The sequence below is a fragment of the Varanus komodoensis genome, unplaced genomic scaffold (genome assembly GCF_004798865.1).
Source record: "Varanus komodoensis strain SLA01 unplaced genomic scaffold, ASM479886v1 scaffold15, whole genome shotgun sequence".
NCBI lineage: Eukaryota > Metazoa > Chordata > Lepidosauria > Squamata > Varanidae > Varanus > Varanus komodoensis.
In genome coordinates, this window is record NW_025335440.1 from 10,228,031 (window position 1) to 10,253,886 (window position 25,856).

The 25,856-nt window shown below is 46.5% G+C and overlaps 1 long non-coding RNA gene across 2 annotated transcripts; it reads right to left on the reverse strand.

The window, feature by feature from the left end:
- Positions 1-231: 231 nt before the first annotated feature.
- On the reverse strand, positions 232-25,725 carry LOC123020726. Of its 2 annotated transcripts, XR_006414198.1 has the most exons (6): positions 25,544-25,725; positions 24,966-25,250; positions 23,429-23,848; positions 10,266-10,464; positions 1,706-1,816; positions 232-489 (listed from the first exon to the last, which is right to left on the reverse strand). It is a non-coding gene; the product is annotated as an uncharacterized LOC123020726 (long non-coding RNA). The 2 variants fall into 2 exon arrangements; XR_006414197.1 differs by lacking the exon at positions 232-489 and having other exon boundaries at positions 1,299-1,816.
- Positions 25,726-25,856: the final 131 nt, after the last annotated feature.

A 25,856-nucleotide genomic window follows, 5' to 3' on the forward strand; every position in this document is an offset into this window, starting at 1 on the left:
AGCTTCAACAACATAGCCTTTCAAAATCAGTATCTTTGCACGCTCCCTTTTCACTCATGCAGGAAATGTGATCTCCCCCCGCCCCCACCACACACACACACACACACCCACACACACACCACAGCACTTGCTCATTCAGTTATCGAACTGGGGAAAAGAATGGGGGCAGGGGAGACTGGCATACAACCGCACCTTGCAGCAGAAATCCTGTTGCACTGGGAAGCCGCTAATGGGGCTCTCTCTTCATTTTAGGATCAGCACAGCTGCTCAAATCCATCTGGGAGAAAAGACTCTTAATGCAACATAATGAAAGGTGATGTATTTCCTTTGCTGGTCCCCTGTGTTTGTTGCCTCGATTGTTTAATGCACTCAAATGGCCCACAACTCATCATCAGCGGAATCCGTGCTTTTTCATAGGGAGATCTTTCGAAGCCAACAGAGGTAGCGCTTCAAGAATTGTGCTTTCCTGGCTGAACAGTTCGGCGTAACCTTGTAGAGAATGACTGGGTTCACACAACATGCCAATTCATGTTTTTTAGTGGGTTGTCCCAACCCAGCATAATACTGAGTGGTTTGTAAGTCAACAAACCATGGGTTATTGTAGGGTTTACCTGATCCTGTCTGTCTTGAGAAGAGAAGACTGAAGGGGGACATGATATTCCTCTATAAGGACCTCAAAGGATGTCACAAAGAGGAAGGTCAAGATCTCTTTCTCACTGATACTAGATGGTAGGACACGGAATAATCGATTCAAGTTGTGACAATCCAGATTCAGGCTGGACATCAGGAAAAGCTTCCTCACTGTCAGAGCAATATGGCAGTGGAACCAGTTGCCTAGAGAGGTGGTGGACGCTCCCACACTGGAGACGTTCAAGAAGAAACTGGACAGCCATCTGAGTGGGATGGTGTAACTTGGTGTCCTGCAACAGCACGGGGTTGGACCCGATGGCCTTCTGGCCCCTTCCAACTATACTATTCTATGATTCTATTACAGGGCAACATTCTGTTCCTCAGACTTATATCCCCTTGATTCCATGGGGCTTACTTGGAGTGAAGGGTAGCCTAAGATTAAAGCTTAAACCTTCCCCAGTGTCATGAGCTGGACTTCAAACTGGATTGTGCACCTAATATCAAAACAACATGTAAAATAATCAGGAATCAACTAAATTCATATTTTAAAAAATAACTTAAAATAGCACCCTAATAGCAACATTTACCAAAAGTCGATAGAGGAACAGGAAAGCTTGCCTAAGGAAGAAAAACGCTGGGCACAAATTAATTTCAAATCACTATTGCAATTTTGATTTGTAGTCTGTATTTGAAACTGGCCGTGTTCATGTAGGATGGCTCACAGAATCAAAGAACAGAAACCATTTGTGAAAATGGCAAATGTCTGGATCAAAAGACACAAGACATGGATGCCACAGATTTAAATAAAACTTCCCTTTTCAGCACTGCCATAGCAACTGATAGTTATATCTGCTTGATAATGCAGTGGCTCTGTCTATATTTATTACACTTAGGCAAACTGTTAATGTTCAAGCTGCTTTCCGAAGGGTTTTAGGAAGGATGTGTGAAATGGAAATGAGGGGAATCCTGTGGCGAAATTCCTTTTCTTAGGTCAGAGCACCCAATTTTTGCTTCGGAGGACTGCTAACAAACAACTTACTCATGTAAATGGCACCCTTTCCAGATGTTTCCATACCTGCATCCACAGCTCTGTCACATCATAAGCACTGCAGTTTGAAGTATGCTGTTCCTTGCACACGGATCGTTTGCTCATGTCACAAAGCCATGTGGGATTTCTACGCTTCGCCTGGAATGCAGAGCAGGTCTGATTAAATCGGCCTGCCTTCTGTACTAACAGGAGCAGACACTGTGGTCCAAATACTGCTGCAGGTGGGATTTGGCTGCAGTCAGGGGGCTGTCAGGAGCAGGTGTGGTCGGGCACCTGAAGGGCCCCTTGTTCTTGCAGGGGCCCACAAAGGAAACCTTCCTGGAGTTGCGTCTTCTCTCAGCACTGCAACCTGCTTGCTCTCTTGCCTCTTCCTCAGTGGTCAGAAGATGGAGCAGAAGATGCCGTGGCAGATGTGCTTGCTGGTTCCCCGTCATGCCAGCAAGTGGCAGCAATTATGGGAAAAAGGATGAGGTGCAAGAGCTGTTGGTGACCATGGTGGCCAGAACGGAGGCCAAGGGAGGCCATCCATGCAGGCCGTCTTGCCCCCAGCCCCTGAAAAGTGCAGCTGGCTTTGCCGCAGTCCTGCTTTGCAATGGCATGCTGAGACCCCGAGAGGGCGAGCAAGGGAGTGAATTAGCAAAAAGGCGCACGAGTGGGGCGGGTGGCTGGACCTGTTTTGTTTGATGTGCTATGCTAAAGTTCCGCGTTGATTGTGCACTTCCGCCGTCTCCTGAGCTGGGCATTCAGCAGCAACCCGCACCTCCACTCCAGCCTGAGAGCATGAATCCGGAACCCCTAGAGCAGAGGTGGGGAACCTCAGGCCCAGAGGGCAAATCCAGTCTCCCTGGGGTGTCCTAGGTGGTGACATCCCCCTTTCCCCTGGCCTGACCCACCCTCTTTCCCCCCACTGCAGATGGGTTGCTAGTTTCCCAGTTTTTATGCAGTTTGTCTCCTGTATTTAAAGGCTGGAATGTCTCTCATATGAGGCTGAGTTCCAGGCAGGAAAAGCTTTTTGCTACAATTAACTGGCCTTCTTCGATTTTTGTCACCACTCACTTTGCCATGTGGCCCCTGAAAGCTTCTCCAAAAGGGAATCCAAATCAAACTTCCCTCTCCTTGCCCTGGGCTCGGTCCCATTAAAAATCCCGCCTCCTCGTCTTCAGCAGCCTCACATCCCGTCAAGCTGACTTCCCTGGAGATATGGCTGTGTCCCTGGATCTGCTCCAAAGGGCCACCCCTTTAGGAGTCTACACTCTTCAACCGGGAGGCAAACCCTGCGAGGAGCAGACTGAGCTGGGAAGCATAAAAGGGCTGAGCATTTGCCAGAACGAGCCATCTGCTCCCTGGACTCTGTTTGTGGTCCTGGCAGACTTGCCCGGGATCGCCCTTGTCTTTGGGACCTTTGTTCCTTCTCAACCTCTGCCTTGCTCTTCCCTGCTTGTCCTTTCTCTCTGCTTGGCTAACCCGCCTGTGGGCTCCAGCTTTGATGGGACTGGACCCTTTGAGTGGATTGCTAAGCAATTCCACGTGGCTATTCCCCCTGCTCGCCTTCTTACCAAAATAGATGTGGCAATGTGCTAGTCCCTAAGGAAGGAAGTGACACCTGTCCCTAAGTGACACCTGAGCAGGAACTGTTCCAGCCAGTGCTTGTGGGACAGTCACACGTGAGTGAATGTCATGCACCCCACCAGGGGAAAGCCGCTCCGGTGTGCTAAAAAGATCATGCAAGAGGCACACAATCAACACACACACACCAGAGTTTCCTGATCTGGCGTGTTCTTCACCTCTTCCAGCCACACCCTTTGTGCTACTTATTAAATCTTGATTGAATTGGAGAAGCATTTCATACCAGACACAAACAAATGGCCGGGCCCATTTCCTCTGCTCTGTCGTAATCTAATCACGGTCGGGTAATTAATGTCTCCCCGCTCCCCGTCCTCTTTCTGGTGTGTTGGGCTTTAGGCATGTCCCAGGGTGCAGAAGGGCACTGGCTTCCTCTTACCAGCCTGGCTTGTTAGCCACATCTGCATTGCAGTGTCACCTCTGTGCATAGTATTTCATCCTACAGCTTTTATCCTTCTCATTTTGCATTAAACTGACCCAGAGATCACCTTGCAATCCAGAAGGAGGAAGCACATTGGATATTGCAAATACATGCTGGGGTGGGGTGGGGTGGGGTGGGGGGGAGATATTATTTTACATTTAAAAAGAGGGACTTGGTAGTAACCCCCCTCCCCTCCCCTCCCCTCCCCTCCCCTCCCCTCCCCTCCCCCTGCTGCTGCCCAAGTTCAGCCCGCACACACTGCGGAAGGCTTCACTGTTCACAGTGCAATGGCTGGTTCTGAATAGTTTTAAAAGTAAAGCAGCTGTTTGGGTTAAAGAAATGCTAGAAAAACACAAATGACCTCTGATCTATTATCAATGATTCAAAATGAGACTCAACTGCACGTGAAAAGAACCCTGATTGCGCTGCTTGGCCTGTTAACATTCATCCACGTGAGGCTACCTACACACACATCTTGTTATTTTATTTGGCTGTCTTTATATAGTTGCCCCATCGCTGTGTGATGCGCTGGGAATTAAAAGAATGAAATATCAACTAATAGGGAGCAGCATTAAAGGTGTTCATTCTAGCAGAGGAAGAACACAGAAATGTTGATCATCAGGATACGTGATAAAGTAAAAACAGGTGTTGTGTAAAAGGGCTAAAACGCTATAAAGGTCAGGCCTGGCAGGGTGCCACCAAGAAGAACACCCTTTCCCTCGAAGCCACATATTTTGTGTCATTTGATGGAAGCACTTAGAGTGGGACTCGTGAGGAGAGAGGGCCACTTTAGAGACAGAATGGAAACGATTCAGAGATTTTACTTCCAGAAGGAAGTTTCACAACACACACTAACAGGTCTCCCACACCTTCCCCACACTCAAAGGCAAAACCAGGAGCAAAAGTGGGATAGTGGTTTACCCAAAGCCATGCTGGCTCTGGCAAATGGGAATTAGAATCCTACCTAACCAGGAACACAGGAAGGCTTTATCATTTCTATATCACCCAATAGCCAAAGCTCTCTGGGCAGTCTGCAACAGTTCATAAAAACTGAACGATATAGCAAAACATCAAATTACAAATATTGTAAAAAGAAAAATCAGAAACAATTAAAATGGCAATGAAGAGTAGCCTGAAAAAGTACTTGGGGTACAAAACCCTCAAGCCTCTGTCTACCTTTCAAAGTTCAGTAAAAAAAAGGGGCTGTCTTAAGCTGGTGCAGAAAAGATGGCGAGGTTGGCAACTGGTGGACCTCAGTGGGCAGGTCATGCCATAGGTGGGGAGGCACCGCAAAAGCCCCCCTGAGTCTCTTCCCACTTGGAGTTAGCGCTTGAGGCATCCAGAAGTTGAACATAGTGTCTGAGTAGATTGTGGTTCAGAGAGGCACTCCGTCAAATACTGTGGTTCCAAACCACGTAAGGCTTTATACTCATAGGTTAAAACAAACACCTTGAACTGGGCCTGCAAGTGTAAGGCAGTCAGTCCAAGCAGCCCAGAATCGCTCTGATATGTTCAGGTCTCTGGGTCCCAGTTATTAATCTGGCTGCCATATTTTGCGCAAGCTGCAGCTTTCGTACAGTCTTCAAGGGCAGCTCCATGTAGAGTTTATGAACCATGTACAGTTAATCTTATTGAGAGATTACCAGAGCATAGTTCACTGAAAGCAGGCTACCCCTGTCCAGAGAAGGGAGTAGTTGGGCCAGCAGTGGAAAATGGTAGAAGGAACTCCATGCCGCTGAATCCACCTGTGCCTCGAGTGGCAAAGATGGATCAGAGAGCACCCCAAGCTACAAATCTGCTCCTTCAAAGGGAGTGCAACTCATTCCAGAACAGGTTGAGCACCCTCCATCTGCTCAGAAAAACGACTCACTAACAGCACCTCCATCTTGTCTAGACCACATTTGTTTGTTAACCCTCATCCAGTTTATTTTCACAGCCAGGCACTGGTTCAGCCCGTGTCCATATCCATGTTCCAGTCCCATGGGAAAGCTGCTGCCCATGAGATTGAACTTCCTGTTCTTTTGAGAACAACATATTTTCCATACTCTTGGCTCCTGGGCAGCTGGCTTCCTGGCTGAGTCGACTTTTCAAAATGTCCATCTTTAATCTCTCCTTTGTTAACCGTGCTGGCAAAAAACCTGAACTATTGTGCTCATAACATGCTGCAGCGAGAGCTATAATCTGCAGGCTTTTTGCAAGGCTGTCCTCAGCCTTCACTCATGTGTTTTCAGATGTGATTAAGGGCAGGGACAAGTTTTACTGCTGTGTTGCAAGGGGTGTGCGGGGAGCCAGTCTGAGGAAAGGGACTCTCTCCAGAAAAATCAATTTAATACACCTTGCATCTTTAATACATCATAATAAGCACATTATTTGCGCAGTCTGAAGGGTGAATGCCTGGAAGAGCTGAATCAAGACATCGAGGGGACGTCACTTAAGCTGAAGTAAATGGCCAGGCGGTTTTCATGTTAACAAGTCCCAGTGTGAAGATGAGTACCAGGTTGGCAGCTCCCCCAAAGCGATGCTTTGTATAGCTTCAGCTACTTAACTGGAAGGGGCTCTCACCACAGCTGGTCAGCTAGGAAGGAGTGCATTATGAAGAGCCTCTTAGCAGGTCGTTAGAACCATTCAGAACCAGAACCAGATGCCTTCGCCCACTTCTGATCCCCAGCCGAGAAGTGTGCAGGTTGCTCTGCACCCGTTTGCTTCTACCCTCTGTTAGGGTCACTATAACCCTACTAAAAAAAGTCCTTTTTTTAAAGAAAAATGTCTAGTGTCATAGGAATCTTATTTCTTTCTTTCCTTCATTTTTATACCGCCCAATAGCCAAGGCTCTTTGGGTGGTTAACAAAAGTTAAGAAAAATATTAAACAGTCCCACAAACTCCAGAGAAGATTAACCTAAAACAACAAAATGACAATAACAGTTGCAATTGAATCAGCATAAAAGCATAGTGGCAGTAGAGAACAAAATGGAATATTAAAAATGAAGCTAAAAATTATACTGTGAAAATGCTGGGGGAATAAAAAGGTCTTCACCTGGTGCCAAAAAGAATACCAAGTAGGCACCTGGAGCACCGCTCTAGGGAGCTCATTCCACACTCGGGGTGCCCAACCAAAAAGGCGCCCCCTGGTAGCCACCCACCTCACTTTGGAAGGAGCTCCTGGAGAAGGACCACCCGCCCCAAAGTCATTTCGATTCCCTGCCATGTGCCTGCCATCTACCTGCCTGCTATGATGTAGGAAAAGAAAGTCATAAGGACCTGGAACTTGATTTGAAGAGAAGAGACGAGATAAGGCAAGTCCCAACATGACCCAAGTCCCAACATGGTGGCAGCATATGTTGCTCCATCGGGTAGCCAGTAGTGTTGTGGCGAATTTTCAAGCACAGGGAGGTCATCGTGACCGTTTTGTCCCACAGAGAATCAAAAAATGCAGGTATCAACAGACCACTGACCCTGAAGTCTCTGCACAGGTGGCCCCAGAAGCCAGCTGGAATATCCCAGGCCCCATGTGGACGTTCCATCCAATTAGGCTCTGCGGTCAAAGTAATGTTGCTCACTTACTAGCCACACCGGTCTGGTCCTGACCTCATCCCCTCGCCACTTCTGACTACTTAATTCACCACCCATTAACAATTTTATTATCCTCAGTTGTGCCTGAGATTTTTCTTTCTTTCTTTAAGGGTGCCGGGGGGGGGGGGGGGGGCACACACACAAAGGTGGCAGCTGAAAAACATTTCCTGAATCATCACTGTGTTTTAATCAGAGGAAAGTCCTGATGGACATCTAGTCAAGGCTTGGGCTTATTTTGAGGCGGAGAAGAGTCAGATTGGAAAGGGGGCTGCTGCACCGGAGTTCCTCGGGGAGCTGTAAATCCAAGCTCCGCTCCAGGAAGACAGGATGTCTTGCACTTCACTTTCTGCCAAAATCTAATTTGAACTAGAATTAGACAGGCATTACTAATGTGTAAAGTAACTCAAATTGATTCGCTGGCTATTAGAAAGAGTTGGTTGGTGGCTGCAGTCCCCCCCCCCCCGTCCCCCCAAGAGCAAAATCTGGTACAGGAATGGATTTACCTCAAGAGGAAAAGGAACCCTCGGGGTTGTCTGCAAGTTTGAAAACATGCCAGCATTATGGTGGAGATCTTAAATTTTGCAATGCATGGGCAAGGGAGGGAAATAAATTGCTTGGTGGGGTCTCTTTGCCCTCCTTGATTAGCAGTCCCATCAGAGCAGGAGATACTATTCTCGGTGCATTCTCACCAAGGGTCTGCTGGTTCACTCCCATTCTGAGCACCAATTTCCTATTGCCAAAGGGTTAAAAATCTGCATTTTTGCAAGTTGCTCACATTCATAATGCAATTACAATCCCTGCCCCTTTGCTGGCCTTTGGTGCTATAGAGAGAGATGTAAGGAGCCAAAATGGGGTGGAGAGGAGCCCAGGCAGATTACCTGCAAAGGCATGTGGCCCAAGGCATCCCAATAATGAATTCCCGTAATAGAGTAGATAAATTCATGGAGGATAAAAATCCCTGTAGCAAAGTGGATAAATTCACGGACAATAAGGTTGTTATTGGCTCTTAGTCCCAAAGGGCACATGCCACATCTTGGATGGGGTCAGCAGGCCTTGGAAGGGAGTTTTTGGAGCTTGGATGGTGGTTACCATCTTATGTTCTGCTCATGGGCTTTCTGTGGGCATCTGGTTAGCCACTGGGGCAGAAGGAGATGGGCTACATACCTCTTTAACCTGGCCCCAAAGAGCTATTCTTTTCATTTGCAAACACATGCGAGACATCAAGCAGGAATGGGTACACTCAGTATCTTCTCTTTTCATACTTCAGGAAACTAACAGAAGGTGGGACACTTGAAGTGTTGCACATGCAAAACATGAGTGGGCCCATCAAAATTAATTTGCATACATCACAGAGATGAGCATAAGTATTTATGGAACCCAAAGGGGAAAAATTAGGAACAGTCCTCTTTAAGGCACTTGCCGCTCGCTTCTTGGTAGAGGAGCATGTTCTGTGGAGCTGAAATCCAGGATGGAAAGGGAATGAAGCCAACCAGCCTGCCTGCCTGATTTTGCCCCATTATACACATCCATCTGGTGTGTAATGCCCTGTGAGATCTGACCTGCAGCTGCCCGCCTGCTTCCTCACTTTTCTCATTAGCTCAGAGCTAATGAGGCTGACTCTGTCTCACTTTCTCAGGCAAAAATTCAGCAAGGCTTCCTCAGAGCTCTACACCCTGCTGGAATTTATAAAAAGCATTCCCGAAGCCTCCCAACCCTCATGCTCACTAATGCTTTAGACTACATCTCCCAGCATTCCTGACCAATGACCCTGTTGCCAGGGTGGTTCAAGTCCAAAACATCTGGAGGACATCAGGCATAAGGTCCAGGACGTGGGTGGCAAGCCATGAAGGCTGGAGCCAGAAGCATCCGCCAGGGAGATGGCAGATCCAAGCAAACACAGCCCAAGATCTTGCAATCCAAAGGCACAGTCCAAAAGCACAGTGCAAAGGTCAGGTTCCAGAAAGACAGTCCCATGGAAGAACAAGGTGAGGACTGGTGCAGGTACCTGGGTCAGTCTGAAGACAAGGATGGACGCAGGAACAGGAAGGAGTGGGCTGGAGCAAGGCGGGCAGGAACTGGGATTCAGGCAAGGCGAGTCAGAGCACGAGGGAGTCATGAGGGCGGCTCGTGCTGCTGCGGCAGAGCAGCAGTGCAGGGAGGCCTCTTGCGCTGCTTGCCAGGCCCTCCAGCTGCACCGCACAACGGCTCCTCAGCTGCTCCCTGCAAGCACCTGCGAAGGGGTTGCTGGTTGTACAGGTGTTTGCAGGTCCTGATTCTGTCACCAGGGTGGCTATCATGCAGCATGGATCCTTCCTCAGCTTTGACTGGGCCCAGTGACCAATATAATCAGCACAGGAGTGGGCATATTCTTACCCACTGTTGGACCAGGCAGAATGTGGAGCAAACTGAATTCCCCTTCCTCCTTCACAAATTATGCCCCAAGATGAAGGGAACTTGAGGTTGACAAAAGTAGCTGTTGAGCAGAAGCACTGTGAGAGCTATTCAGTTCTAGCACTCAGAACAAATTCTCCAAAACTTTACTTCCTTTGGCGCCAGCCCCAGGAAGTGTGCCTGGTTAGCGTTTTCATGAAAATAGCATGGATCCCTTTAGCCTGAACTGACCCACTGCTGCATTACAAGGTGGACGAGCATTGTGTCACAAATGGTATTTGGTCAGCCTTGGTGCTCACCAGAAGTGCTGGACTACTACTCCCATAATGCCCAGCTAAGCATCCCGTAATTCTTGTTGTAAACGAACACATTTGCAGGAAACAGGCTCGGAAAGCCTATCCTAAAAAGTATAGGAGGAAGAAGGCAATGGCTGATTCCTGGAGTGGGGTCATGACTAGACTGCCTCTACACTGCTACAGGCTCATTCAGGGAGGCAGCACATGGAGAAAAGGCACTTTCGAAATCGCTTTGCAAAGCAGCTGTTGGTGCACAATGGCCCGACGAGTGGGAGCAATTCTTACCTGTTCAATAAGCTGTCTGGAGTGGCATGGAGAAAGCGACTGCATTTGCAGGCTAATGCTACATTTCCATGTGCTGAGATGTTTGTTACGCTGAAGAGGCCACTCAAACAGGTACAGTCTTTGTGCATCACAAGCGGAACTCTGACCTCAGGCGGGTTCATCAACACATGGGCTTCAAACTTGCTTTGTTTCTGAAAAACTGCAGAATCAGACAAAGCTAAATCCATGACAGAACGGAGCGCGAGCGAGAAACTGACCTAACCCGTGGCAATGATATAGCTAGGACAATCCACGCCTATGCTTCAGAGATTCTCCCAGGCTAAAACTGCCCTAGTTCAGAGGCGGTTGGTTCTTTCGCTGCTCCTTCAGCTTTGCAATGGTAGCGGCAAGGACAGCGACCTCAGAAGAGCACTCTTCACTCTGAAACATAATGGGAACAAGGCATGGTGTGGTACCAGGACAAGGGAGGGGTGACACCACTGCCCTCAAGATGGGGCCCGGGTGAATGGCTGCAGTGGGGGATCCACGGCTGCGTGACAAAGTGCAGACAACAACAGTGTGGTTAAAAGCAAAGAGCTAACCATGGAATAAGAATTTCACCTGGGAATAAGAACCCTTGCTACTGCAGTTAGCAGCATCCAGCGCCCCCTTTCAGGTGGGTTCAAGACAAGAGTGCAAGCCTGCAGCAAAGGCGGGATCCAGGTGAGGATGCTCAGGTCTGAGTGCAGCAGCCAGGCAAAGTCAAATCCAAAGGCAGGTTTTTAAATGGTCCCGGCACAAAGTGGGCATGTCCAGGGAAGTGAGTGCTGCAGGTGGGGGACACACAGGGAGGGTCCAGAGCGGATGTCCCACCCACTGTCTGCCTGAGATGCAGTCTTATGTATGAGCTCCCAGAGCCCCACTCAAGGTTCAGCTGCATGTCAGAGGTACTCTAGAAAGGGGCCTACTCATGAGAAAAGCCATGCTTACGAGCTGCTTTTTTTACTCAGAAACTCTCTTTTCTTAGCAGGCTCTTCTTCATTTGGTTGCCACCCTTGACAGAATCCTCTAATGCCAGTATTTCCAGAGGCTTGCAGTAGCAACGTTTACTTCCAAATCAAAAACAGATGCCTCCACCCAACAGATGTCCCATGAAGTAGCCATTCCTGGGGACATCCACCTCAGGGGTGCCTAGATCATTCTCCAATGAGGGATCAGGAGTCTGTCGTTTTTTGTTAAAATAAAATATTTAAATGCATTTGTAAGAAGTTCTAAAGAACACCAATGAGTCTTCAACAGACAAATCAGATTTTCTTCTCAAAAGTTGTGATTGTCAACAACAAACTAGACATTGCTGTTTCTCAGAGTTAGAAGTTGTATTTACACCCTAAATGCAAACCAGTCTGCTAATCATTTCCTCGCCCCCTCAGGAGCCCTCAAGACTAGTTTTGTGAAAAGAGTTCGGAATCTCTGGCAGAGGATTTTCAACACCTTCATTCAAATTCTCTCTCTCAAAATTCTTTGTGGGAAACTTGACATTTAAACTGGCATAATGAAAAGAACATGCATTCGTATCTCTTTCTACCCAGAAGTATCTGATTTGTATCATGGAAATGTTTAAGCTACATTAAGCTGTAGTGAGAGCCAGTGTGGTGTAGTGGTTAAGAGCCTGGGACTGGGACTCAGACAATCGGGGTTCTAGTCCCCGCTCAGCCATGGAGCCAGCTGGGTGACTCTGGGCCAGTCACAGACTCTCAGCCCAACCTACCACACAGGGTTGTTGTTGTGGGGATTCGATGGAGGAGGAGAAGGATGTAAGCTGCCTTGAGCCCTTCGTAGGAAAAAGGCAGGATATAAATCGAAAAATAAATAAATTTCAGCTCAGTTCTCCCTAAAGCAGCATGTGACGATATAAAATATGCTAAAACAAACTGTCCAAGCTCAAAATACGTAGAATCAATCAGAGCCAAACTTACAAATGTGAGGAAGCTGAATAGCCAGTAGTGAAGGCCCAATGAAGAAGAATATTCTTCACCAGTTCGCCAAAGGTGAACAGGGAACAGGCCCGACTGGCTTCCCAAGAGAGAGTTCCAAAGTCTGAGCCACCACCTTTATATCAGACAGCAATGGAACACAGACAGTCTCCCCTGAAGATTTCGACAGACAGGTACGATTGTGGAGAAGCAGGCCTGCCTTTTACATGCTTCGGCCTGGGCTTGGCATACTCACTGGTCTAATCCAGAAAATACACCGCACACCTATGTATCTATACTGCACACCAGTGCATGCAGAGCGACCTGCTGGGTTCAGATTACACAACGATCCAGTATGGGTTATTGTTGAATTGTGGGGTTATTGTGGAGTCTGAACCCAGTCAAGAGCTTTACTTAAGACAAAGACAAGGGGACATAGTAATGGAAAAACATGCAGGAAGGAGTTACGAACTAGAGAATAATTTCAGGCAAACCCTGTGATAACATAGAAACAGCGCGCATCAGAAGGGGCCTCCCAGGCCATCTAGTCTGACCCCCGTCTCCAGCCTGCTCTGCTCACGATAGGCCCACCATGTGCACGTCCAGCCTATCCTTGAACACCCGCACCGATGGGGCCTCAGCCACCTCTCGTGGAAGCCCATTCCGCACCCTCGGGGTCCTGACTGTCAGGAAGTGCTTCCTGGCATCCAAATGGAACCTTGGCTCCCTGAGCTTTGCTCTGTTGGAGTGCGTCCTGCCTTCCTCTGCAGGGGAGAACAGGTCTCCACCCATAACTTTGACTTGAAAACCCTGTGATAATTTTGAAATGCCTTAGCACACAACTCCTTCTGAAACATTAATGGTGTTTCAAAAGGAATTTGCCATGTAATAGGGAGGGGCTGTTGAAGAAGTGCATGTTTAACAGTTTGGGATGTAAAACCAGCAATGTGGCGCACCAGATTGTGTCCACTGGACATCGCCTTTCCAGAAAATCCACTCTGACTCATGTGCACCATGCGGCTGACTGATGCAGTCCTTTTGGGTGGCGAAGCTTTATCAGTTGATGACCTGATGCCATGGTATCATTTCCAGAACTATAATGCTGATGTGAGGTAGGTTCTCTAGGACTGAGGTGACTCAGCAAAATTGGCTGTTTATTAAGGAAAAAACGCCACACTTGACAGCATTTTCCACGAAACAGTTTAGGATTTTGAAAATGGCTGGATAGATTAAGGGTCAAATTACATGTGTTTGGCTTAGGCCATTGTCCATCTGCCACCATCTTGTTCAAAACCAGCCATTTTATGGGTGTCAGCAGAACATGTTGTCTGCACGTCTTGTGCCTTGCTGTTTTTGTGCCTGGATCAGGAAAATGAGCTAAGCAGAAGGGTCACCACGTTCCCCGCACTGCCCCATCTAAAACGTTGCAAGAGTAGAGTGAAAACTTTATTTTCCTTCATTTTAGGTTAAAGCTGTAGTTGGTGAAGCATACATATTAATCAATCACCTTATATAACAAAAGGGTGTAACTGTTGGAGCAGAGCTGGGCAACCTTTTTTCTGCTGAGGGCTGCATCCCCTTGCTGGTAATCTGTCAGGGCCACATATCCACTGCTGAGCCAAAGCCAGGAGCGGGTGGGTCACCTCTTTTCTTTGTCTGCCACTCTATTTTTCTTTCTCTCTTTCTGCCATCCCCATTTCTTACTCTCCCAATTCCTTCTCTGCTATCTAGGAAGAGAGAGATCGCTTTTGTCAGAGGTCTGAACTGGTCTCATTTGCAAAGTAGCCTAAGGACGGCACAAAACAAGACCCAGGGCCTTGAGGAACTGGGTTAGGTTTCTGCATTTGCTTGAGCAAGAACGCTCATTTCAGTGTGAATCGGAATCCCACCAGAAGGTCCACGGTCACTGGCCAGCACTGTTGCCTCTTACAACACTTGATCGGTTGTTACTGGTGTTGAGTTTCACAGTCGCAAAGTGATTCAGTAACCATGAGTGTTCAACAGTGCACATTTTGTCTGGAGCAGAACTTCTAAAGGGCAAGAGAGACTCCTGGCTTCAGTGGGCTGGTGGCCTGTCTCAGCATATCGTCACTTCTGGTATTCATAATTGGTGCAACACATACCCGGGCCAGTGGTCTCCAACCTTTGGGCTCAGCAGGAATATCTGGAATGTCTCAGGGGTGCTGTCACAAAATGGCTGCTATGGGGTGCATTGCCCAATCATCAAAGGGCTGTCATGGAGGGCTTGACCAGTCACACGCATTTCCCTAAAGACAAACGGGTGAGAGTAAAGGCAGGTCGGTTGCCCTAGAACCTGAGGACAAGGCAGAGGCTGAAGCTGAGTTCCAAAACACAAAACCACTCTCCTCAACCGAAACAAAAATGATGAGTTTATTAAGAACACATAAATGAAAAGGTCTTGAGAAAAAAATTAAATCTGGAGGGCAGAGTCTGCTAAGCGCCAGGCACTATGCTCCTGGCACCCAGAAATGCCACAGCAGCGACTAGAGGCCTAGGCTGAAAACTGGCCTGCACTCTCAGACCACCTTGACTTATTTGGCAGTGTCAGATCCTACGAGAAAAGAGTCCAGCCACCTCGGAGGGGAAAAATCAAGCCAGCAATATTGATCAGGAATGGCTCAACAGCAAGGCAGTCGACAAATTACTGCCCATGCAAGATAGAACACCTGAAGGCTCCAAGTGGAGCTGACCCTGCGGAAACATTCCTATTATTTTGCTTCCTTTTTCTTATATTTATTTATTAGATTTTCATCCTGCTCTATTAGTCCCAAGGATCCTTGGACAGGTTCTTCTCTGTCTCTCTCTCCTTGAGAATTGTCCCCAAACTGTATCAGTGCAGGTTGGATCCAATCCTTTTCCTAACTTGGAACTGGAGGGAAGGCAAAAGTCCTCCTTCAAAATCAGAGATTGGGAGAGATTTCTTAGCAGAACCTGTGCCTGAGAAGGTGTAATATACACTACATATTTATAGGATATAATATGTGCTTATTAATATTATCCCCCTTAGAACCTGTGGCTGGAGCCCTCCGAAGGCTGCTTCCGGTGTACGAGTCTCCTCTAGAATCATGCTCTTGGGGAAGTGCTGCATTGTTTATATTTAGATGTTGCCTATGCAGCAGCATTTTTGAGTTCTCTGCATCACAGCAATTCTGGGTGCAAGGAAAACACTTATCTCTGACACTCAGTGAGGCACGGCGACTTTTGCTAAGCGGAGGCTGCAAGTATTTGACAAGAGTGAAGTAGATCGTGAATGACTGTTTATTTGGCCTCAAGGCAGATACAAACTCCCTGTCTGCTGCGATTCTTTACTGCATGTTTCTTTTTCTTCCTTTATCATGGTTTTGCATGCAGGCTAGGTCATAAGTACACCCACTGAAATCCATGGGACTTCAAATAGTATGAGTCAGACTGAAGCTGGCCCAGGGTGTGTTAAGAACTTGTATCTTGCATCCCTTGTGGCAACTATCTGGTGTTTCGTATTGCCACTCTCAGGTTTCTTGGTCAGTTGCAGCTGGAGCTGATGGGAGTTGGAAGACAAGAGGCTGGAGCAGGCTTCCTTTTCAGTTGTTTGCTCAAAAATTCTGCTAACTGGATCTGAGCTCCTGCCCCCACTGAGAAATACTGTTTCCTGAGGATCTTTTGGCATGTCCTGCATAATGTGCATCTTGCTCCTAGCTATCTGGTGTGCAAGAAAGAATGAATTCCTGCCCGAATCCCCAAGGGATCCTGAAGAAACTTTAGAATCAAGATAACAAGATCAGCCATTGGTACAAATCCGTATAACTCCAGCAGATCAGCTCTGGCCAAAGTAAGAACCAGACTGAAACCAGCTTGCCCAAAATTATGACCCAAGTAAATATGACTGAAGTTTGGTGTTACTTTTCTCAAAGTTTCTTTAAACCCAAACACAGCTTTGGCAGGTTTTCCATCTGAAGGGCGGGCAGGGAGAGGCTAAGTCATTCATTCACTTCCCACCATTTCTGCTGAGTTGCTCTTCTCATGCTGCAGAAAAAATTCTGGAATCCATCATTTCATCCTCCCTTGAACCCCATGAGTGGGAAAGCAGTTTGAAGGACGTGAGTTTGAGTGGACAAGTGGGAAGGTTCAAGCAGCTTCCCCTTCTTCTGTTCTTCTTGATTAAAAGCCTCTAATCTGTTTTTTAATTGAAAGAAAACCAGTTAGGGGAAAGAGAAATGGGAGTGCCCATCATGAACTACCTGGGTCTCCATTGTAGCCAATTCCCTCCTCGTATTTTAACCTCTCGGAGCTTTTAACAAGATTTCTTCATCAGTCCCTTGCAATTCAGCTCCTTGTCTTGTCTATGTTACAACAGACCCATTCTGCTTCCGACATGGGACGGAAACGTCGAGGCTTCACCAGCTCTACTCCTTGCCTGGTCGTCTTTGAGCAGAGGAGGAATCCAACTGTTGCTGCATGTTCAAAGTGTCATGGTTTTCATTCAGGCTTTCTTGATGTGATTATTCTGGGACCATTACTGTTCCACAACTGTTAATTTTGCCCTCCCCAAGCACCAGGTGGGAGAGCACGTAGATGCAGCCGTTTGAAGAGCGCAATGGGAGTGCATGGCACAGAATCTCACGGAACTGGAGAACAAGCCCAGTGTGTTTCTTATTTGACTCCCTTGACCTAATCCACTGAGTGGACTCTCCAGGTATTTTTAGACAAAGATCTGGAGCCATTGTTCAGCACATCTTTGCGACTTATGCAAGCGCCAGGTATTCCATTAATTATGGCAGTAGATGGCTATTAAGAAATGGCACTGCTAGAACTGTGTGTAGGTGGGCTTGATTAGACAGACCTGAATCAAAGAAGGTACATTTCTTCCGTCCCCGCTGATTTCAATTCTTAAACAGTACAGCAAGGAAAGCTTTCCCAGTGCACTTACAGGAGGAGCCAGTTCAAAAATAACTTGACTAAAGATTGCTGCTAGTCTCCCCAGCAGAGTCCAAGCCCCTGCCGAGCACTTTCTGTGTGTGTGTGTGTGTGTGTGTGTTTGCATGCTCTTTCTCTCATGTACACTTATTGCTAGGCAACGAATGTTGCCAGAAGAACAATTAAGCTGGGCAATACATTTAAATGCAGATGTCTTGGCTTGGGCTAATGTTTCTTCAGATTTAATCTCTGTGAATTAACTGATTAGCTTAAGTAAAGGTTGAACAGAAGGATCACTGAGGTTCAGAGACAACATGCTACGGAGTATCCGTGAAGAGCATGGGGAAATAAGGAGCGTGGTGCCGGAGCAGACCATGGGCCAATCTGGCCCAACCTCCTCTTCCCACCCTGAGCACTGAGATGCCGACGGGAAGACCACAAGCCTGGCAGAAATGCCACAGTACTCACCCAGTTGGGTCCTCCAGCAACTGGAGCACAGACATGCACTTCCTTTGACCAGAGGACATGCAAAGCCATCATGGCGCTTTCTTTGTCCTTAGGGTTGGACTAGAGACCCGGGAGATCCAAGCTCTGGTCCCCACTTCACCATGAAGCTCGTTGGGTGACTTTGGACCAGTCACAAATTCTCAGCCAAGCCTCCTTCATGGGGCTGGTGTTGTAAGGATACAGCTATACACACCTCCTTGGAGGAAAAGGGCTGGGTATAAATGAAATGTTACAACAATAACTAGTAATACTAGTGATAATGTAATCCACTCTTCAACACAATCCAGGGCAGTGTACAATATTTGTTAAGAACAATTAAAATTGAAATTAAAATCCACAGTGAAGCAGAAAATCTAACAAAGCTAGGCAGTAAAATAAACATAGGCTTACTTAAACAAACACAACTTCCACAGGCGACAAAACATGATTGAGCTTGGCACCTGTTCCATTGCAAGAATGAGAGAATTCCTAAGGTGGAAGCCACAAGCAGAAGGGCCTCCCTCTGGTGCCGTGTGCAGGTGATGCGCAGCCAGGAAGCCCTAAATGGACAGGTCGATTTGGGAGAGTCACCAGAGGCTACTCGATTCCAGGTTGCTTGCGGTGTGGTCAATCACATCACCAAGAACTAGTAAGTGAAGCCTCAGAAAAAAGCCAGAGAAAATGAGGGGAGAGATGGATACATTTCCAAAACACTGGAAAATGGAAAAAATGGATGATGGAATCTCTTCTTTCAGAATGACAAATAAATCATTTCAGGCAAAGGTTTCATATGTTCACTCCCTCAAAATGTTTTCTAAAAAACCCCCCAATGCAACAGGTGTTCATGTAAGACTATGTCCAGTGTCAGATCATGCCAATTCTCCTGCAGTGAGGACAAGCGAGTCCTATCCTACGGTGCGCAAGGACAAGGTGTCCCTCTCCCTCTGGGAGCCCTTTGTAGGAAAAAGGCAGGACAGAAATCGAAAAATAAATAAATAAAATAAATTGTCACACAAGAAGGCAGAGGGCATCCATTTCTTCTTTGCTGGTGGGCTTCCTCTTGTTGGCAACCTGTTTCTGGCTTCTTGATGAAGCAGCAAAGGACTGGGAGAAATTACAAAGCAACCAAAAGCAACTGGAAATATCCCTGCTGGAAAGCTAGGAGCATAAATTTATCTGAATTTAGAATCCTTAAAATGCATTAGTTTATCTCCATGTCCCTTTTGTAAAACCTAATTAAATTCCTATGGATCTAACGCTTTGTTGCAACCTTTCCCTGCCACAGTTTAGTGTGTTCATTGGCAAGCCACTCACTAACTTATTTTTTCTCCCCCCCCCTTACAAAATATAGCATATGGAGGCATTTGCACACTGCAAGTTCTGAGAAGAAAAAAAGTAATTTGCAAATACTGTCAAATGAAATATGCATTTCCAAATGCTACTAGGATGACAAAACATATCTTTGTCCCATGTAAGAAATGCCCGCAGACATTAAAAAACTCTTTCATGGATCTAAGTGAGGATGGCCATACTGATGAGAGGGGCCTTCCCAGATTCTTTTGTTCCAGAAGCTCTCGTTCCGCACCAGCAGAATCTCAAAGAGTTTCTCATCAGCAGTGACACCTTCAAGTAAGCAAGCATTGCAAATTACGACTTCCAAAAAATACTCAGTGCCTTCATTTGTAGAAAAGATGCAGTACCTAAAGATTGTGAAGGGAGAAGGACCCATCAACTTGGTGATCCTAACAGGTCAACCAGAATTTTTCAGAAGCACTGAAAGAGGAGAGAACAGACATCCTGCACAGTGTGACAGTTGCAAAATATGCAAAGTCCTACAAAAATTGAGAGTGGTGGAACATTTGCTTCCAAATATGAGATTAACTCATTAAGGGAAGGCATATGCTTGAATTTGCAAGAGCTGAGTAAGGCTGTCAGCCATAGGAAATTTTAGAGGGCTTTTGTTCATAGGGTTGCCTTTTGTTCATAGGGTATACATAAGAGATGACTTGATGACACCTAACAGCATTAAAGCATTTGCTTTGCTGACTGACCAAGACATGTAACACGAAAGCAAACAGGGGAAATCATAATGTATAAGTATCTACCTGAGCGGAGCCAGCTGGAGCCAGGGGTCAGACTAGATGGCCCGGGAGACCCCTTCTGACTCGCTCTGTTTCTATATTATTGCAGCACACGTGTGTGCCACAGGTTCAGCATGCTTCACAATGACATCATGAAATTGGACATTTGCCAGAAGATCTATAGAGGAGCAAAAGAAACATGTGAAATAATTCCTATTACATTGCATTCATATTCTGCCTTTTTCTCCTTGTAAGGAACCCAAGAAAGCTTACACAGACCTCCTCTACTCCATTTTATCCTCACAACAACAACAAGAGGTGGCTCAGGCTGAAAGTGAGGGACTGGCCCAAGGTCATCCAGTGAGTTTCACGGTCAAGTGGGGACTAGAGCCTGCATCTCCCAGCTCTGCAATTCAGCATGCCACGTTAATTGCAGTCTTCAAGACAAAGCAAGAAGGGGAAAAAATGCAAGGAATACAATAGTGATGCTGAAGTTCTGTAGTAAAATTCAAGTGTGATCTCCTCAGAAAGTTTACTAAAAAAACCAAAAACAAAGCTCTTCAGGAAACAGTAATAGCTGAGGATCTTAAAGTACTCATAAGTGTAAGGACCTCTGTCCTTGATGAGGATTCAGCTGCATAACTCCCTAAGGATTCTAAAGCCAGTTTCTTTAGCAATCACTGCCTCTGAATCAGACAGTGCCCTTTTGTTAGAAATTCCTGACCAAATGGCCCAGATAAAAAGAAGTGATTTTGAGAATCTAAGTGTACCTCCACTTACAAGTACAAAAGAAAGTGAAATGAAAGATTTTATTAAGAAACAGGAAGAATTTTGTTGCCATCCAATTCACGCTGTTGGAAATCTGTTGGATCCAAGAGTCAAAGGCAGAAATGTCCATGAAGATAGCGCTGCTGCTGCACCCCCTGATTGGATTGCAAAACAAGCGGCACATTTAGGACTCGATGCTGGAAAGGCTGCAGAGCACAGAACATTTGCAGGGGTTTGGTCCAGGGATGATGGAGGCCAGGATCCTGCCAGACATCTCCTTCCTGCAACATGGTTGTAAGGTCTCTGCACAACTGACTCCACATTCCACAGTCTTCTGTGCAAACTGGTTAATGTTTAGAAATACACCATAGCAATAAATAAACTGATGTGTCAGAAGCTTTTAGAAGTTTATGATATCTGTGATGAAGACAAAGTAGAAACTGAAACTGAGAGCAATAACTCAGAAAATGAAACTGATCAATTTCATGTATATTTACTGAGTATTGGTTTAATCCTTCCCCTTTTTCTTTGTCAGTAATTTTTATGGGAAATGGGAATTAGTCTTATATCTGTGAAGGAGAGCATTTGAGGAATGGCAAAACTAATGAAGTTCCTTACAGTTCAGGTCTTCTTCTTTACCATTCAGCTCACAAAAAATGAAATTATTTTTTTTAAAAAAGTAATTCCAGTTTGTAATTACTGTCTGAATAAACTGTACTTAAAATATGCCAAGCATGATAAGTTTATGCCAAACCAAGCTATACATAATACATAATGTAACAAAGGGTGCAATCCAATGCCCTCCGGCTTGGAAGTACAGAACTTGGAAGCTCACATGCATCCAATCCACAGTACGACGTCTGATGTGCCTTGCACCCTGCATTTTATCTGGGTGGCCTGTCTTGGTGTTTTCTCTTCTGTTTTCCCCCTCAAACCTCTCAATCTGATCCTTTAGCAGGTTTGCCAGAACAGGAAATTTGCCTTAGTCCCAGATTCAGGAACTGCTCAACCGCAAAACCTATATCTTGTCATGATTCAGGCTCATTTATTGGCCCTCATTTAGCCCACCAGTTTCTAGCGAACCAAACTTTGCTCGGTTTCACCTGACTCACATGTCACAGAGAAACAGAGCTGAGTGTCAGGACCACAGACGGTGCCTTGCATCTCCTTACGGCTACTGCCAATGTCTTCCTATATATGTTAAATGGCACTGGGGACAAGACAGGACTCCCTATGGTTTTCCCAGTTGCAATGTATGGCTGCAAAAGTTGGACCATAAGGAAGGCTGAGCGCCAAAGGATTGAGGCCTTTGAATTGTGGTGCTGGAGGAGACTCCTGCGAGTCCCTTGGACCGCAAGGTGATCAAACTGGCCAGTCCTAGAGGAGATCAACCCTGACTGCTCTTTAAAAGGCCAGGTGCTGAAGATGAAACTCAAATACTTTGGCCACTGAATGAGAAGGAAGGACTCCCTGGAGAAGAGCCTAATGCTGGGAACAATAGATGGCAGAAGAAGACGGGGACGGCAGAGAATGAGGTGGCTGGATGGAGGCACTGAAGCAGTTGGTGTGAGCTTAGGTGGACTCTGGGGGATGGCGGAGGACAGGAAGGCCTGGAGGAATGTTGTCCATGGGGTTGCGATGGGTCGGACATGACTTCGCGACTAACAACAACAACCCTATAGCACAAACGTCAGCCGACTGACCTGGCCACCCGATGTAGCTCCCCAAAACCTGTCCTACAAGTAGGCTTGTAACCATCATAGCACAGTGCTGTCCACCCCAACTCACAGAGCTGGTGAGTGCAAAAGGATACCATGGTGGAGGATGCCAAACGCCACTGAAAGATCAAGGAGAATTGACTGAGCCGTGCTCCCCACAGTGAAGGTTCTCCATCAGTGTGACCAAGGCGGATGCTGCTCTGAAAGCAGGCCTGAACCATACTGGAGTAGGGCTAAATAGCCTGCTTCTTCCAAGAACAGGAAGACTTGAGCTGCCACCACCTTCTCCAGAGCTTTAGTCCAGAAGGGGATGTTTAATCCATTATATACAGCTGGATCTAGGGTAGACTTTTCCAAGAGATAATGTACAACCTCTTTCTTAAGGTTGGAGAGGGCCATTCCTTCATGCAAATAATCATTTCTCACACTCTGGACTACCTGATCAACCTTCTCCCTCAGCTTGCTCAAACCAGCCCATACGGGCAAGAGTCAAGACAGCATGTGGCCAGTCAGACTACTTTTTAAAAACCTGATGCATGAGAATTTCACCTCATATTGTCAGCTCACCTTTTCTCAAGTCTTACATAAGAAGCCAGGACAAAAGCATTACTGCAGTCAGGAAGGCGTGAGACGTAATTATTATTGCATTGCATTTATATCCCACTTTTTCCCTCTTGTGAGGAACCCGAGGCAGCCTACACCACTCTATTCCATCCTCATAATGACAACCCTGCGAGGTAATAAATTGCGTATGTAAACACCACACCTACTTTGAGGCTTTTCAGGGATAGCTCAGTCACGAATCTGTTCTTCCATACAAACCCTGGCCAGTTTACATTTGGGGTTGTCTACAAGGTGTCTGACTGTCAAACCCCCCCAAGAGGTATAGAGGAAGAACCGGCTGGTTTGGCAACAGCTTCTCTCTGGCTCCCGCAGAACGTGCTAGTGCGGATGCCGTGCTGTGGCAATTAACGCTGTGCCTGGTTTGCAGGATTGCTGTGGCGGAACGGAGCAGGGCAGAGGCTGCGCGCCCGGGAGGGGAGCCCAAGGAGAGGAAGAGCGCTGCTGTAACCAGAGCAACATGGCACAGCCCTCTTCTCTCCGCCCAGCAGAATGGAGCTACCGTGTCAGTGGAAGGCTCCAGCTGTCACTGCTGAAGTCGGCAAAGAAGTCTAGTGGGATTCTAAAAATACCCAAATGGGTTTTTTTTAATTTACAAAACTAAGATACAGATTGTTACTTACAGTTAAGGCTTTGAGTATTCCTGTCTGAACAGGCTTGCCGCAGCAATGTGGGATTCCACATCTGGCACAGCATTTGACAGGTTTTGAGATTCCTTTCCAATCGTGAACGCTTAGTTTTCAAGTCTTTAGGCTGCCTGTGGAGGCTAGTCTGAATAGACAGTGAGAGTCCTCTAGTGAAATTTCAGAAAATAAAGCAGGATTTTTGATCACCCACAGGGTAGAATTAGTGGGACACATCTCTTGGTCTTGCCTCCAAAGCAATCGTAAGAATTTCTTTCCAACGCAATCATAAGAATGGTTTCTTCTTTTGTTGTGGTGGGAGCAGGCGGATATCTGTGTGAGCACGGCTGCACATACAGGCCTACATTCAGCTGGTCATGGTATCACATAGATAGATCCACAGTGCCAGGAGATGCGTTTCTAATAAATGAATTAAAAAGTCAAAGGAATTTGGGGATGGAGGGGGACAACAAACAGATTATTTCCTACTCTACAGACCAAAGGACGATACCATAAACTTATGGCTGTTGCCAAAATCTCATTCCTCCCTGCATCCATTCTGGCTTTTTTTCGTTGGAAGAGATGCATGATGTGACACAGTCTTTCTGGGCACCCCATATAAGGAGCAGCCAATGAAGCAGAACAGGGTGAAGACACTGAGCTCATGTTCTTCATGTTGTGCATCTGGCTTAGCTAAGTATTACCAGGATGTGTAGGGAAAAGATGGGCATCCACAGATTTAAGCTAATGAGGAGCAGCTTGGAGCAGCAACAGATGAACCAGTATCTCCACATTCTACTTCAGGCTTCCCGGAGTCATCTGTTCGGCCACTGAGGGAAACAGAATGCCAGGCCAGATGGACTGATCCAGCAGGGCTCTTCCTATGTTCTTATGCAGTTTGGTCTGTAACAAACAGACCCCTAAAAGAGTTAGGCACATGGTCTCTGAAGTTTTGCGGCTCTGAAGTGCCCTCTACAGACCATGTGTTTGAATTCTACATCAAATTCCTGGCAAAAGGTAGAAACAGACCTAGAGCTCTGCTCTTCCATCTTTCAGCTTGCAAGGTTGCACTTTGCTATTGTTAAGGTGATATACACAGTCTCTGACGAGATGCCTTAAGGGAGCAGTGCAGTTAGTTTTGGGAAATTGAGGAGTTTGACTGTAAGTTGTATTTTTAAAAAATCTTGTTGCCATGGAACCCTCATGTTTCCAATCCAAAGAAATGATGCAAGCCACATCTGCCGAGCTTTGATGCTGCAATATCATGTGCTACCAGGTGGCCTCAATATTTTGTCCTTTTTCCCTCTTTTTCTAAGGTACCAAAAATACAGACCTGCCAGTCACTCCTACAGCATGGAGTTAAATATGCAGTGCCTTTGACCAAAGTTCCCCTTTCCTGTCACTCCTTAATTCTTTCATTTCCTCTAAAGGCTGAATTTAGTATTTCACCCAGCCTTTCTAGAACAAAAAGTATTTTATTTTTATACTAATGGCAATTAACCACCTTTTAATGCAACAAAAAGACGTTGACGCTCACCTTGTGGTTGGAAGCCCAGGGTTGGCACTGCTATATTCTGCAGATCAGCCCTGTGAGCGCGTAATTGAAGACCTCGGGCATCTTTGTGCTCGGGAAAGCATGTGGCAGTGTAACGAAGGTATATCTGAGGAGGGACAAAAGCACTAACCAAGTTCATACTAACCAAGAGCACTGCATGATTCCACCTGCTTCTTACAGGGAGAAGGAAGCGCTCTCTCACTATGCTCCGGCCAGCTGTGAAGTTCACGTGAGGAGCTAGACTCAACTCTAGCCAAAGAGGAGCTCCTGGAAGGATGAAAGACATAGACTGAACCAAGCACAAGATACTAGCACAAGCAAGCTTTTCATTTATGAAGAGGGAAAGCTGAAGGTCTTTTTAATGGAATGGTTCTAATGAAGTTAATGCTTTAAAAATAAAGGACTACTATTTGACTAACACTTGACCATCATCAACATCTTTTTTGACCGGTCAAATGTACGCCTACCACCAAATTATTTTTAAAAGACGCCCTTTTGGGGTCTTCATACATGAGGTGGGATGCAATAAAATAAAATAAAATAAAATAAGGGGGAATTACCTTCTGGAGGGTGGGCCACTTGTAGCACATGCTTGCCCTGCTAGGTGAGTGTTCTAGGAACCCATCTGCATCCATGTACCCGGCTGGGTTGTTGTGAGAGGCTGCGTTTGGCCTCAGGGAGTTATTTTTGGAGACTCATTCAACACGTTTGCCTGTTTTGTGATGGCTGATTTACACAAACAACGTGCGGTGATGAAATATTGTTCAGCTGAGTGTTCAGCAGTTTTCGACCAAAAATGGCATGACCCTTGTGCCCCACCCTCCCTAGTCACCCGATCGTGCCCCACGTGACTTTCCTCCTCAAAGTCCTCAA